Raw genomic sequence first — 10,911 nt, 5'->3', positions numbered from 1 at the left:
AACAAACTCAGGTTGCATATTGCAAAAACGGTAACAAAAAAAACAGCTTTAAAGACATTTAAAAAAAATAGTTAATTATTTGAAATATATATAAAATACATATAAAAATATCAACAAACAACTGAAATAAAAAAAAACATTCAATTTTGTATATAATATTTGACCACACTTCTTTTTTATATCTGGAAAAAAAAAAAAAAATTCAAAATTTCTCTCTAGAAACAGAAAAAAAAGAAACAGAAGAGCTGTATATGATTTTATCTAAAGATCAGTAAATTCCACACGAGTAGAAAAGTTGATCTAGTGTAACAAATGGGTAAAAATCAGATATTTTTAATGAAAAATTGTTGTCATAAGTAGGTTTTGTGCCTCATGAAAGTTTATTTAAACGCCGACAAATTTTTTCTTTTTTCTCTGCAAAAACATGATTTTAGTCTTCTTAAGCTTATGGAAAAGATTTTTCAGTCGGTGATAAATTGTACCCGAAATAACAGCAATACTTCTTTTTAAACTAGTCAATTTTTTGATTTGATAAAAATGGCGACGGTTATGTTTTATGCTTTATCTCCAAATCAATAGGAACTTTGTTTCCTAAGAAAACCAACTTTTTTTTACAATACTTATTGCAAAAGCAATGTGTTTTTTTTTGCATCTCTAAGATCTCATTAATCAGTATTGTTCTTCAAAGTTCAACAAAAGCTTGTAAATGCAGGAAAATGTGTTCTTCCTGGTGTAGCTAAAACATGTAATTACAGGAGAAAATACAGGAGAAAATCTGGTCAAGTTTGTGTGCTCATTTTGCACAGGAAGCAAAAGACATTCAAAGCATCAGTTCGATTTTTATATTATATTTATCTTGATGTAGTGAAAAAGTTTTAGCTCATTTTTATTAAAGACAAAACAACACTAGTGCAACGACTTCCTTCCTCAATTATGTTAGAGATATTATAGAGCCGCCCAGATCGATATTAACTTTATACGTCATTAAAATGAACCTAATTTCCGCCTCTACCCACGTATGTATTCTATAATCAATCTATACAATTTTCATACAAGATAGGTAAACATTTTTTAATAAATTACTTTGTTCGTGTTTCCGTTCTATGGAACAGTTTTACCCAGCTATACCCAAACTTTAAAGCAAAATTTATTTGCTTGATTGTGAATTGAAATAACCATTTGATGATTATTTATTTTATTTAAAGCCATCATTGCCTTTAACATCAAAATTATGACTTTCCTCCATTTTTTTATTCATAACAATATTAGATTTGCAAAACTTTGAAAATGTTTAAAGAAAACCCATAAAATTTAAAACATTGTTGTTCTACTTGATTTGAAATTTTTCATTCTAAAACATAACACTGGCATATCCCCCATAAAATAGGCTCGTTTAATAATGGGTGGGGGTGGGGGTGGGGGGTGCTAAATTACCAGTATTGGAATAGAAAAATTGTTTTTCTATTCATCAGCTTTAACTGTAGATGCAGCTTTTCACAATTTTCAAATAAAAAAAATCCTTTAATTTTATTTTTAGCGTTGTGTTATTATACTTAGTTTTGCAGCTGGGACCAACGATATTAAAGTCCCTTGCATCATTCAAACTTGTCCTTTACACAACTACTAACCAGAAAATTGTTTTTCAAAAAAAAGATGAGTTGATAAGATATTCATTTTAAGATAATGTGCAAGCATACAATAAGATAAAATTGCAATTGAAATTACAAAAAAAAAAAAGAAAGATGTTATTTTTTGAATAACTTATTGTACAAAAAATTCTGATATCTGTGATACCATTCCTAATGCTCCCTGTTTAACATCTGGGTGGGTTACACACGGTCGGTGTAGGAATGCAAACAAATAAATTTTTATTGTGGTTTAATTTTATTGAAAAACCAATGACGTCATTAAGGCTTTTCAATAGCAGCAATGAAGCATAACACTTTAGGAAAATTTTTTTCTTGAAAACTCCTTTGCAGCAGCCATTTTGAATGAAGTGTTTTCGACAGCGGTACTGACAAAAAACAATTCCATTCAAACACGAATGTCCGTTACACGCGAAAAATCATTTGTTGACCTAAGTCCTTTTTTGATTTTATAAAGTGCAATAAACATTTTAAAGCTAACAGTTTTACACATTTTGGAAAAATGTTTTTTATGCCATTCGGTGGAAATCTGGTATCATACTCTTAAATATCATGCTCTGTGTAAGCTCACGAGAGTTTGTCGAATTTTTGTGAGTTCGAGTTTTTCGAGTTTAAATATTTGGTGCAAAAATTTTTCAAATAATTCAAGTTCAAGTTTTTCAAATTTTATTTTTATTCAAATATTTCGATCGAGTTTCACGAATTTATCAGGTTTCACTAAAATTTATCACAAATTTATAAAAGTTAACAGAGTTATCTAACAAACACAACAACAATTATTTGAGAACATAAATCAATCCAGTATTGAATCCGCCATGTTGTTAACATGGTGCTCACAAATTGTTAACATCATCAACATGGCGGGTTCAAAACGTTTATTGTGTAATGCTAAATTAACAAAAAGAATCAAAGTTCAAAAACAAATCAAAAAATACTAATGACAGTCAAGTCAAGTTCAAAGTATTCCAGACAGAAACTACCTTTGTTGTATGACATGGTTCAAGATACCGATCAACAAGGGGTAAAAAAGTTATTCAAAAAACTTGGTGACATAGCAATCACAACTGATAGTGGACAAGCAGGAATAACCATGCCTATATGCCTCTCACAATACATTTCATCGATGACAATTCTCAACTACAGATTTTTTAGTGGACCTAAAACCTTTCAACGATACTTATACTGGAGTTCAAATCAGTAAAATGTACAAACAGCTACATTATTATTGAAATGTTTCATTTGGTGTTTCATCATGCTCTATCAAAGTGCTCCTTATTGGTCAACTCAAGTTCACTACAGCACTTACTCGGAAATTTAATCGATGAAACATGCGATTTTCAAAAATTGGAATACAGAAAAATTATTTTGCCACGTAAAACCATATGACTAATTCTATTAAGTCAATACTGTGAGGGAAAGTATTTTTTTAAATCAAATAAATTACGTTTGTAAGTTGTATGTAGCTGTAGTAAGGTTACGGGATTAGAGAGGTTTGAGTAGAGCTCAAACCTCCGGGTTATGTGGAAGGTCTTTTGGAAGGTTGGGATCGAGTTTGAAGGTTGGGAATGTTAAGAGTTAATGTTGTGTTTACCGTCCTCAGTATATTCTATTATATAACTCAATAAACGTTCTATTAGTGTGCAATCGTTAGCACTCTTTTATTCATTACTTTTGTAAAATAAAAATAATATTCTCTTATTCTACTTGTAGTACTCGATACTTTTTTTTTATCTATTACTCCTCTTTTTGGTCTTTTTTTTTTTTTATACGAATATATGTTCTTTACTTGAAACTTCTGGTTATTCTTCTTTAATCAAAATTTCTTCTGTTTAATTCCTTACTTTTTCTGAGTATCTAAAATTTCTTCTTCTTTTTCTCTTTTGTTCACTTAAAAATGTTCTTGTTTATCCAAATATTTTTCAATTACAAAAATTCTCTCTTTAAAATTTTTCTTAAAATTTTCTTAAAAACTCTCTTTTACTTCTCTTTAAAAATCCTCTCTTTTTCTGTGCTCCTCCTTCTCCGTCTCCTCCTTCTCGTCGAACTTTATTTTTTTGAGCTTTTTATAGTTTTTGGTTGTTTTCGGCTATGATAACTACTCATCATTTATTTATATGGCAGGTTGATGTTTTTCTTAACTTTTCTTCTTTCCGTTTTAGCATTTACTTACGTAATAGGTTGATGAATCATCGTGTGTAAGCCTTCTCCTAGTCATTGCTGTTAACATTTCTTCTTTTCGCTTTATCATTTATTATATGGCAGGTTGATTAAGTCTCCGTGTGTACGTCTTTTCTCAGTTGTTGTTTTTGACTTATTTATTTTTGCTTTACTATTTATTTATATAAAGAGTTGACAAGTCATCTTGTGTGCGTCTTTTCCGATCGTTGTTTTTGATTTAATTCTCCCTCCTCACAATACTTTACTTAAGAGCTACACTTAAGATTTCAGAAGCAAATGATTGACAAACTTGTCCCAAGTCCCCTTGAGCATCAAGCGGTTATAACCTGTATTCCAATTCTGGAGTATATTTTTATTTCAATGCTGGATCCTGTTACAAAAGAAATCTTCTTTTAAAGAAAATGGAGAAGTATAAGATTTCTTAAGACTTAATCTTAGCAGCTCACAATTTGGCTGCAGAATCCGAACCCCTTATTCGTTGAACATCATCTCCAACATTTAATGAGGATGAAGATCCAATTTTACAAGTTATCATCTCCTACATCCAAACTAACCCCAACAGCTTAGTTGAGCGGCCGAATAATCTGACTTAAGAATTGATTAGACGTATACCACAGCACTACTTTTTCTTCAAGAAATACAAAAACCATGTAATGGTAGAGGCTGATGGTCAACGCCTACCCTCTTCTCGCAAAACTTGCACGGGAAGTTATTGGCATTCCAGCTTCATCATCAGCATCAGAATGAGTTTTTTCCAGGTCAGGCAGCACAGTTGACATGCAAACGAACTCACCTTCATGGAAACAATTTTAAAAAGCTTGTTTATGTCTGAATATTTCAATCTTTAATTAGTCAATATTGGGTTGATTTAAAAACAAGTTATGTAATAATAATTTAAATTTTTTTTAAGATTTATTTTTGTATTGCTAGGAAAAAAAAAATTAAAGCTATAAATTTAATTATTCTTGTAAAAGTGATGTAAGAATTAAATGTAGGAAAGTTTTTTAACTGATAAAATTGAAAAACTGGAAAAAAAACTCGATAAACTTGATTTAAACAAATATCAAATGTCATTAACTTAAGAATTGAGTTTATCGATATATTCATATTTTGCGAGTTCAAATATTTGAAAATCAAATAGTTCAAGTTTACTCCAATTTTTCAAACTTATTAACTTTCAAAATATGAGTTAAAAGTAGTTCTTAAGATGGAAGCCATGTTGAAAAATATTTCCAAATTAGGACAAAAGGCTTTAGGATGTTTAGATTCTGACCCATGTGGTAAAACTCCGTGTCGTGTAATTATAAATGTGGAACATTCAGTTTTAGCCATAGAGCCAGGACAAAAAGTTCTTTAATGTCTCAAAAGTCTATCCAAATTTTGAACAAATTTTAAAAAAATTTCCATCTTAAATTATGTGAACCTTCATAATTTCTATAAAAATCCTTTAGAATTTCTAGTAAACAACATTTAACTTAACCAATAGTCTTCTTAAGCAGGCCGCGACAGCTCATTTTCCATAAAATTAGCAAAGGCCAACTTTTTTTTTTTACGGTTAAAAATATTTTTTTACGTTTAGAAGAAGTTAATTACAATAAGGACTTAAAGAGTTTACAGGTTTTAGTTAAAAATGATCAAAGCTCACTTTTATAACTATATGTTTTTTTGTTTACAGTTTCTCATATTTAATACAAATAATATTTTGATAAAATGAAATTATTAAGTTTAAAACTTTTTTAACACTTCAAAAAAACCATTGAAATTTACTAACACATTTAATAAAAATATCAATTAATTCTCTCTTGCACAGCAATTGTCAAACAGTATCTACTTGTATTACTTCAAATAAAAAAAACAAAAACAATAAATAATAAAGTAAACTAAATTTTCAGAATGTTTCCTAAGTCTTTCTCTGCCTAAATAACTAACTAAAGCTCCATATTTTTGAAAAAAATTAAAGGTGTCTGTTGCCTCTAAAATTGAATGTAATTCTGGGAGTTTGAAGGCAATAAAACCTGCAATACGTATGAGCCCATATTTACATTCATTTGCCAACTGATCTTAACAGTTTTCAAATACTAACATCAAATTCGGCATCAAGTTCACGCTTATCATAGTGGTGGATGGTAGAAAGAAATATTGAAAGATCTAATTGCTTGTCTAGCAACTTTCTAGTTTTATCAATTTAAAATTTTTGAAAAACATTTTGCACAGATATCAGGTGCCACCTGACTTTTGCCAATATATAACTGTTTTTCTATTGCATCTGATTGCATATGCCCTAACAATAAATGACCTAACAATAAATGATACACTACAATTCAACAGATACTTTGCACAGCTTGCTAATCTTTGAAAAAGTTTTTTTGCAAGGCACAACAATTTTTGCATTGAAATATTGAAATTTTTTCTGATTTACTTAACAGTTATCCATTTTCAATCCAAGAGACTTTCCACCAGCAATTATGATTTATTATTTTTACTCTTCTATCACGCTTGTTCAAAAATTTGAAACAACTTTACAAACTGGAAAAACTTTTTTTGAGAATGCTAAAAATAATTAAGCTTCTTAAGAAATCGTTAAAAAAAAAAAAAAAAATACAAGAAACAAAAGGTTAGGCTTTTCTGTTGATAAAAAGTTAAAACAACTCATCATCAGAAAACTGCAATCGAGGTTTTATGTACACCTCATTAGCCAATATAAAGCAGTACTTATGAAATCCCTAAAGCTCATTAAATATGATCTTTAAATATTCAGAATCTTCAGGTTTATTCACTTTGCAAGCCATACGTTGTAACTGACATAAACTTGGCAAGACCAGCTTCTCTATAAGTTCAAAATATACTGATCAAGATTTTGAATAAAGATGTAATGCATCTGAAATGTCCTCTATAGAAAATGAAGTATCGCTAGTTTTATTTAATAAAGCTACTTGATGCTTAACTATAACTTGCTGACTTAGAATCTGTTTTATACTTAATAACACAATTAATTGTATTCTCCAGTTGAAAATAAAATTCAATAGCTTTTTTGTTTAAAAAAAGACTGTTTTTATTTTCCAGTAAAATAAATATCTCCAGATCAGTCTGCTAATTTTACGGAAAATGTGCTGTCGCGGCCTGTTTAAAAAGGTCTTCACTTAATCACAAAATTTAAACCAGTTTTAATATGCACAAAGAAAAATAGCAACAATAGGCTAATACTAGGATTGATTATGAAACATACGACAGTTTGTTTTATTCGATGATTTTTTCGACAGTTTTTTTCATAACATATTAATTCTTAATTTAAAATTTTGATAAAATCCTTTTGAAGTATTTTTAAATTGAACAGCAGAATTTATTTCGAAAATTGAAATAAATTTAAAAAGCCTTAATATTTTCGGAAAAATGTAATCAAAGAATGAAGAGAAAAAGTTTTTGGGGCTATATTTAGGCTTGGTTTTTACGTGTGCATTGTATCAATATGAAATTTTATAAAACGATTAAATGATTATAAAAACCATAAGCGGCGAGCCATCATATTTTGGCATCGCCATAAAAAATTATCAATTATTATTACAACTTTTGATGTCTTCATAACACAAATAACAAAATTATGAATTTTAAAAGTGAAGATTTGTTCCAACACATTTTAGATTTTCGATTATGCAAAAACATTTCGATGCCATTTTAAGAATTTCAAAAAGAAATTTTTAGCTACTTAATTAATTCGAAATTTTTTCGAACTGAAGAAAAAAAAAATATGGAAAAATATGTTGTTTTTTTTAAACAAAATTTCATCAAATTTCATCTTTAGCTTTTTGAACAACCTTTACAAATATTAAGTTAAAGAACGCTCCCCAGCAAGCACACAACGTTGAAACAACGTTGAAATAACGTTGATCAACTTCGATCAACGTTATTTCAACGTTGTTTCAACGTTGTGTGCTTGCTGGGTCCAGTAAATCTTGTTTGATACATGTAGATAAGTAACGTAATGCCAGCCATAAGGAGCCTGAAGATGTTATTGACAATAAGCTATTTTTTAATGCCTACGTTTTGATACACCTTCAAATGCTTTATATCAAAGATTAAAAAACAAACATTAAATTATTGGCTTTTCAATCTCCTGATTTAAACACAAAAGATGTTCTTATTGACTGCAACATACAAAACCATGACATGTTCAATTCAACAGTCCTTTATTGGCGTTAAGATTAATGTCGACTGCCAAACAGTATGTGTCTTTAGTTTTTCAAGAAGAAACAAAAGCTATAGTAAAAATTGTAAGTCGTAAAATTCTGGCACCTGATAAATCACGTAATCATAACTTTATTTTAACAAGTGGAAGAAGTCTTCCAGCAAGCACAAAACGTTAAAACAACGTTGAAATAACGGTGATCAACGTCGATCAACGTTATTTCAATGTTATTTCAACGTTGTGTGCTTGCTGGATCTTTTTCTACGGAGTGGAAGTTTATTTATATTTCTACGAAGATGATTTACATTTCTACGGATATGATTTATATTTCTACGGATATGGTGCATTACACATACTCATAATGAGGAGGAAAGTAAAAAAACTTTATTAAATTAATTTAACGTTTACAAAGAAATTTGCGATGGGATTAAACTAAAAAGTGAACTGCTCGAAGATTTAAAAAAAAGCTCATTCAATGGAATGTTCAAGGTTGTTGTTGAGCATTCCTCCCAGAAGCCGTTGAGCAATATCTTTCTATTAAAGTTGCAATACCTAGACTGGACGAACTAAAAAATTTAGTTTTACGAGATCACTCAAGATAAGTAGTTCACTGGTTACTCTGGCAACAGTTAAAATTGTTGATTGGCTTATCTACTGAAAAGCAATTAACATTTCAACTGTTAATCAGCTTTATAGTTTCGATCAATCATCCATTAACGAAGTAATTTACCACATTTAGTTTGGAAATGACGTCATTACAAACTTTCACGTCTGGATTTAGGGCTGACGAAGTTTCATGCAAACACTTTCTTGCTTCTCTATTCTTCTATATATCTCTGTCAAAGAATTTTAAACATATTTCTTCATTATTTAGAAAAATTTAAAACTATTGAGAAATAACTTTTGAGGTAATTAGATAACGGTTTATTTCAGTCCGATATAAATGATGATACCACTAAAGATTTAACCATCAGTGTGAATCTGAATGCGAAGGAGGCATGTTAAAAATGTAAAAATTTCTATTTAAAATAAATAATCTTTTTTAAATAAGAAATATTTTATTCAACAAAATATCAAGCAGATCTCAAATCCTATTAGCTTTGAAAATAAGTTTAAATTAATCTCAGTTGAGCTAAAAGAATTCAGATCTGATTTATTGAAATCATTTTATGCAGAGATAACTTCCCTTTTGGATTGAACTTAGAAATCCTAGAAATGAAATCCTCATTCAGTGTATATAATGCACCGAGTGAACCTCCAAACTACAGGACTAATTGATATCATACATAAATTATAACTAAAGCTGAACTTTTCATAAGATTTTGTTTTTAGAATCGTTAAAAAAAACTTTTTTTTTAACTTTTTTTTTTTTTTTTTGGAAATCAACGTTATCTAATAAAAAATTATAACCTCTCTCCAAAATAATCTTCTAGAGAAGGTTATAGCATCAACAGCTTTTGCTTGCAATCCTCAGTTGCAATAAACTTGTTCAACAACTTTTAAAAATGATTTTGCTGTTCAAAATGTTTATTCCAGGTTAACGTTAAGCATCAGCGTTTGATTTTTTTTAGATTTTTAACAAAATGATAACAAATTAAAAATTTCTACACAAGTCTCTTAAAACAAATCCAATTTTCTATAGTTTGTTAAGAAAGAATTCTTTACGCATTGAAAAGCAGCAAAAGTATTTTTTTGTGAAAATCTTTATTCATACTAAGTTTGTTGCTTTTGAAAAGTTTAACGGATTTACTTAAATAGCAATGCTGTGTCTTAAAAGGTTGAAACTAAATAAAGTTTGCGGCGTAATTTTTTTTTTTTCTGAAATCTTGTAACTTTATATGTTTAAATATTGGGGGTACAAGTAAATTTTGAGGATTGAGAGCCCATGAGTCATCGACCGGAACAAGTGGTGGTCGAGGGAAGCAATATCTGGTTAACACGGCGGGTTTCACACACAGGAGGCTGAAATATCTTATTGAAGCGCTTCCAAAAAAATTTTAACAATTTTTACAATACGCAGCCGAGCATTTTTGTGCTGAAAAATCACTCTGCCATGTTTTTTGACATACTGGAATTGTTGGACATTCAATGCTAGGCTCAATGGCATAAATTGTTATTAGTGACGTACGTAAATCATGGTTTTGTTCAGCTGAAGTAGCTCATAGTAGATCATTCCGAGCTAGTTTCACCGGATGCACAGCATCAGCATCTTGCATTAAAATTTAGTTTTGTCGTTAAAGTTGATGCATAGCTGGACTTTTTATCCCCTGTAATAATTTAATGAAAAGAAAAATCTTCAGATTTTGCTTTTAAGTTTTTCGCACATGAAATAACTGCATTCGACGTTTCTCAGCTTGAGTTCATAGGAAACTCAATTTCCTTGTTTTTACACCACACCAATGGCCTTGAGATGGTTTAAAATTGCTTTTCAAGACACTTCCAAGGTTTCAGCAAGTTTTCAGTATTTGGTATGAATCTTGGTCCAAAACCATGAATAATGCTATAAGGGGATGGTCAGACGCGAACTAATGCTATTTAAAAATGCTATTTACGCCATATTTGTAAAACCCTCAAAATTTATTTGTTCTCCCAATTAAAAAATTATCTTAAGTTCAATTTATTTCAAATAGCTGATATAAAAGTTTGAACTTTTTTATTAATGTTCTTCGTCAAAAACCAAAAAACCAAATGCCGATGCTTAGTATGTATGTATGTATGTATGTATGTATGTATGTATGTATGTATGTATGTATGTATGTATGTATGTATGTATGTATGTATGTATGTATGTATGTATGTATGTATGTATGTATGTATGTATGTATGTATGTATGTATGTATGTATGTATGTATGTATGTATGTATGTATGTATGTATGTATGTATGTATGTATGTATGTATGTA

Source organism: Hydra viridissima, unplaced genomic scaffold (assembly GCF_058129835.1).
Source record: "Hydra viridissima isolate aposymbiotic clone 2 unplaced genomic scaffold, HvirCarnegie_v1 scaffold_2, whole genome shotgun sequence".
NCBI classification, from domain to species: Eukaryota; Metazoa; Cnidaria; class Hydrozoa; order Anthoathecata; family Hydridae; genus Hydra; species Hydra viridissima.
The sequence above is the reverse complement of the archived record's forward strand: the minus strand, read 5'-3'. Positions refer to the sequence as shown.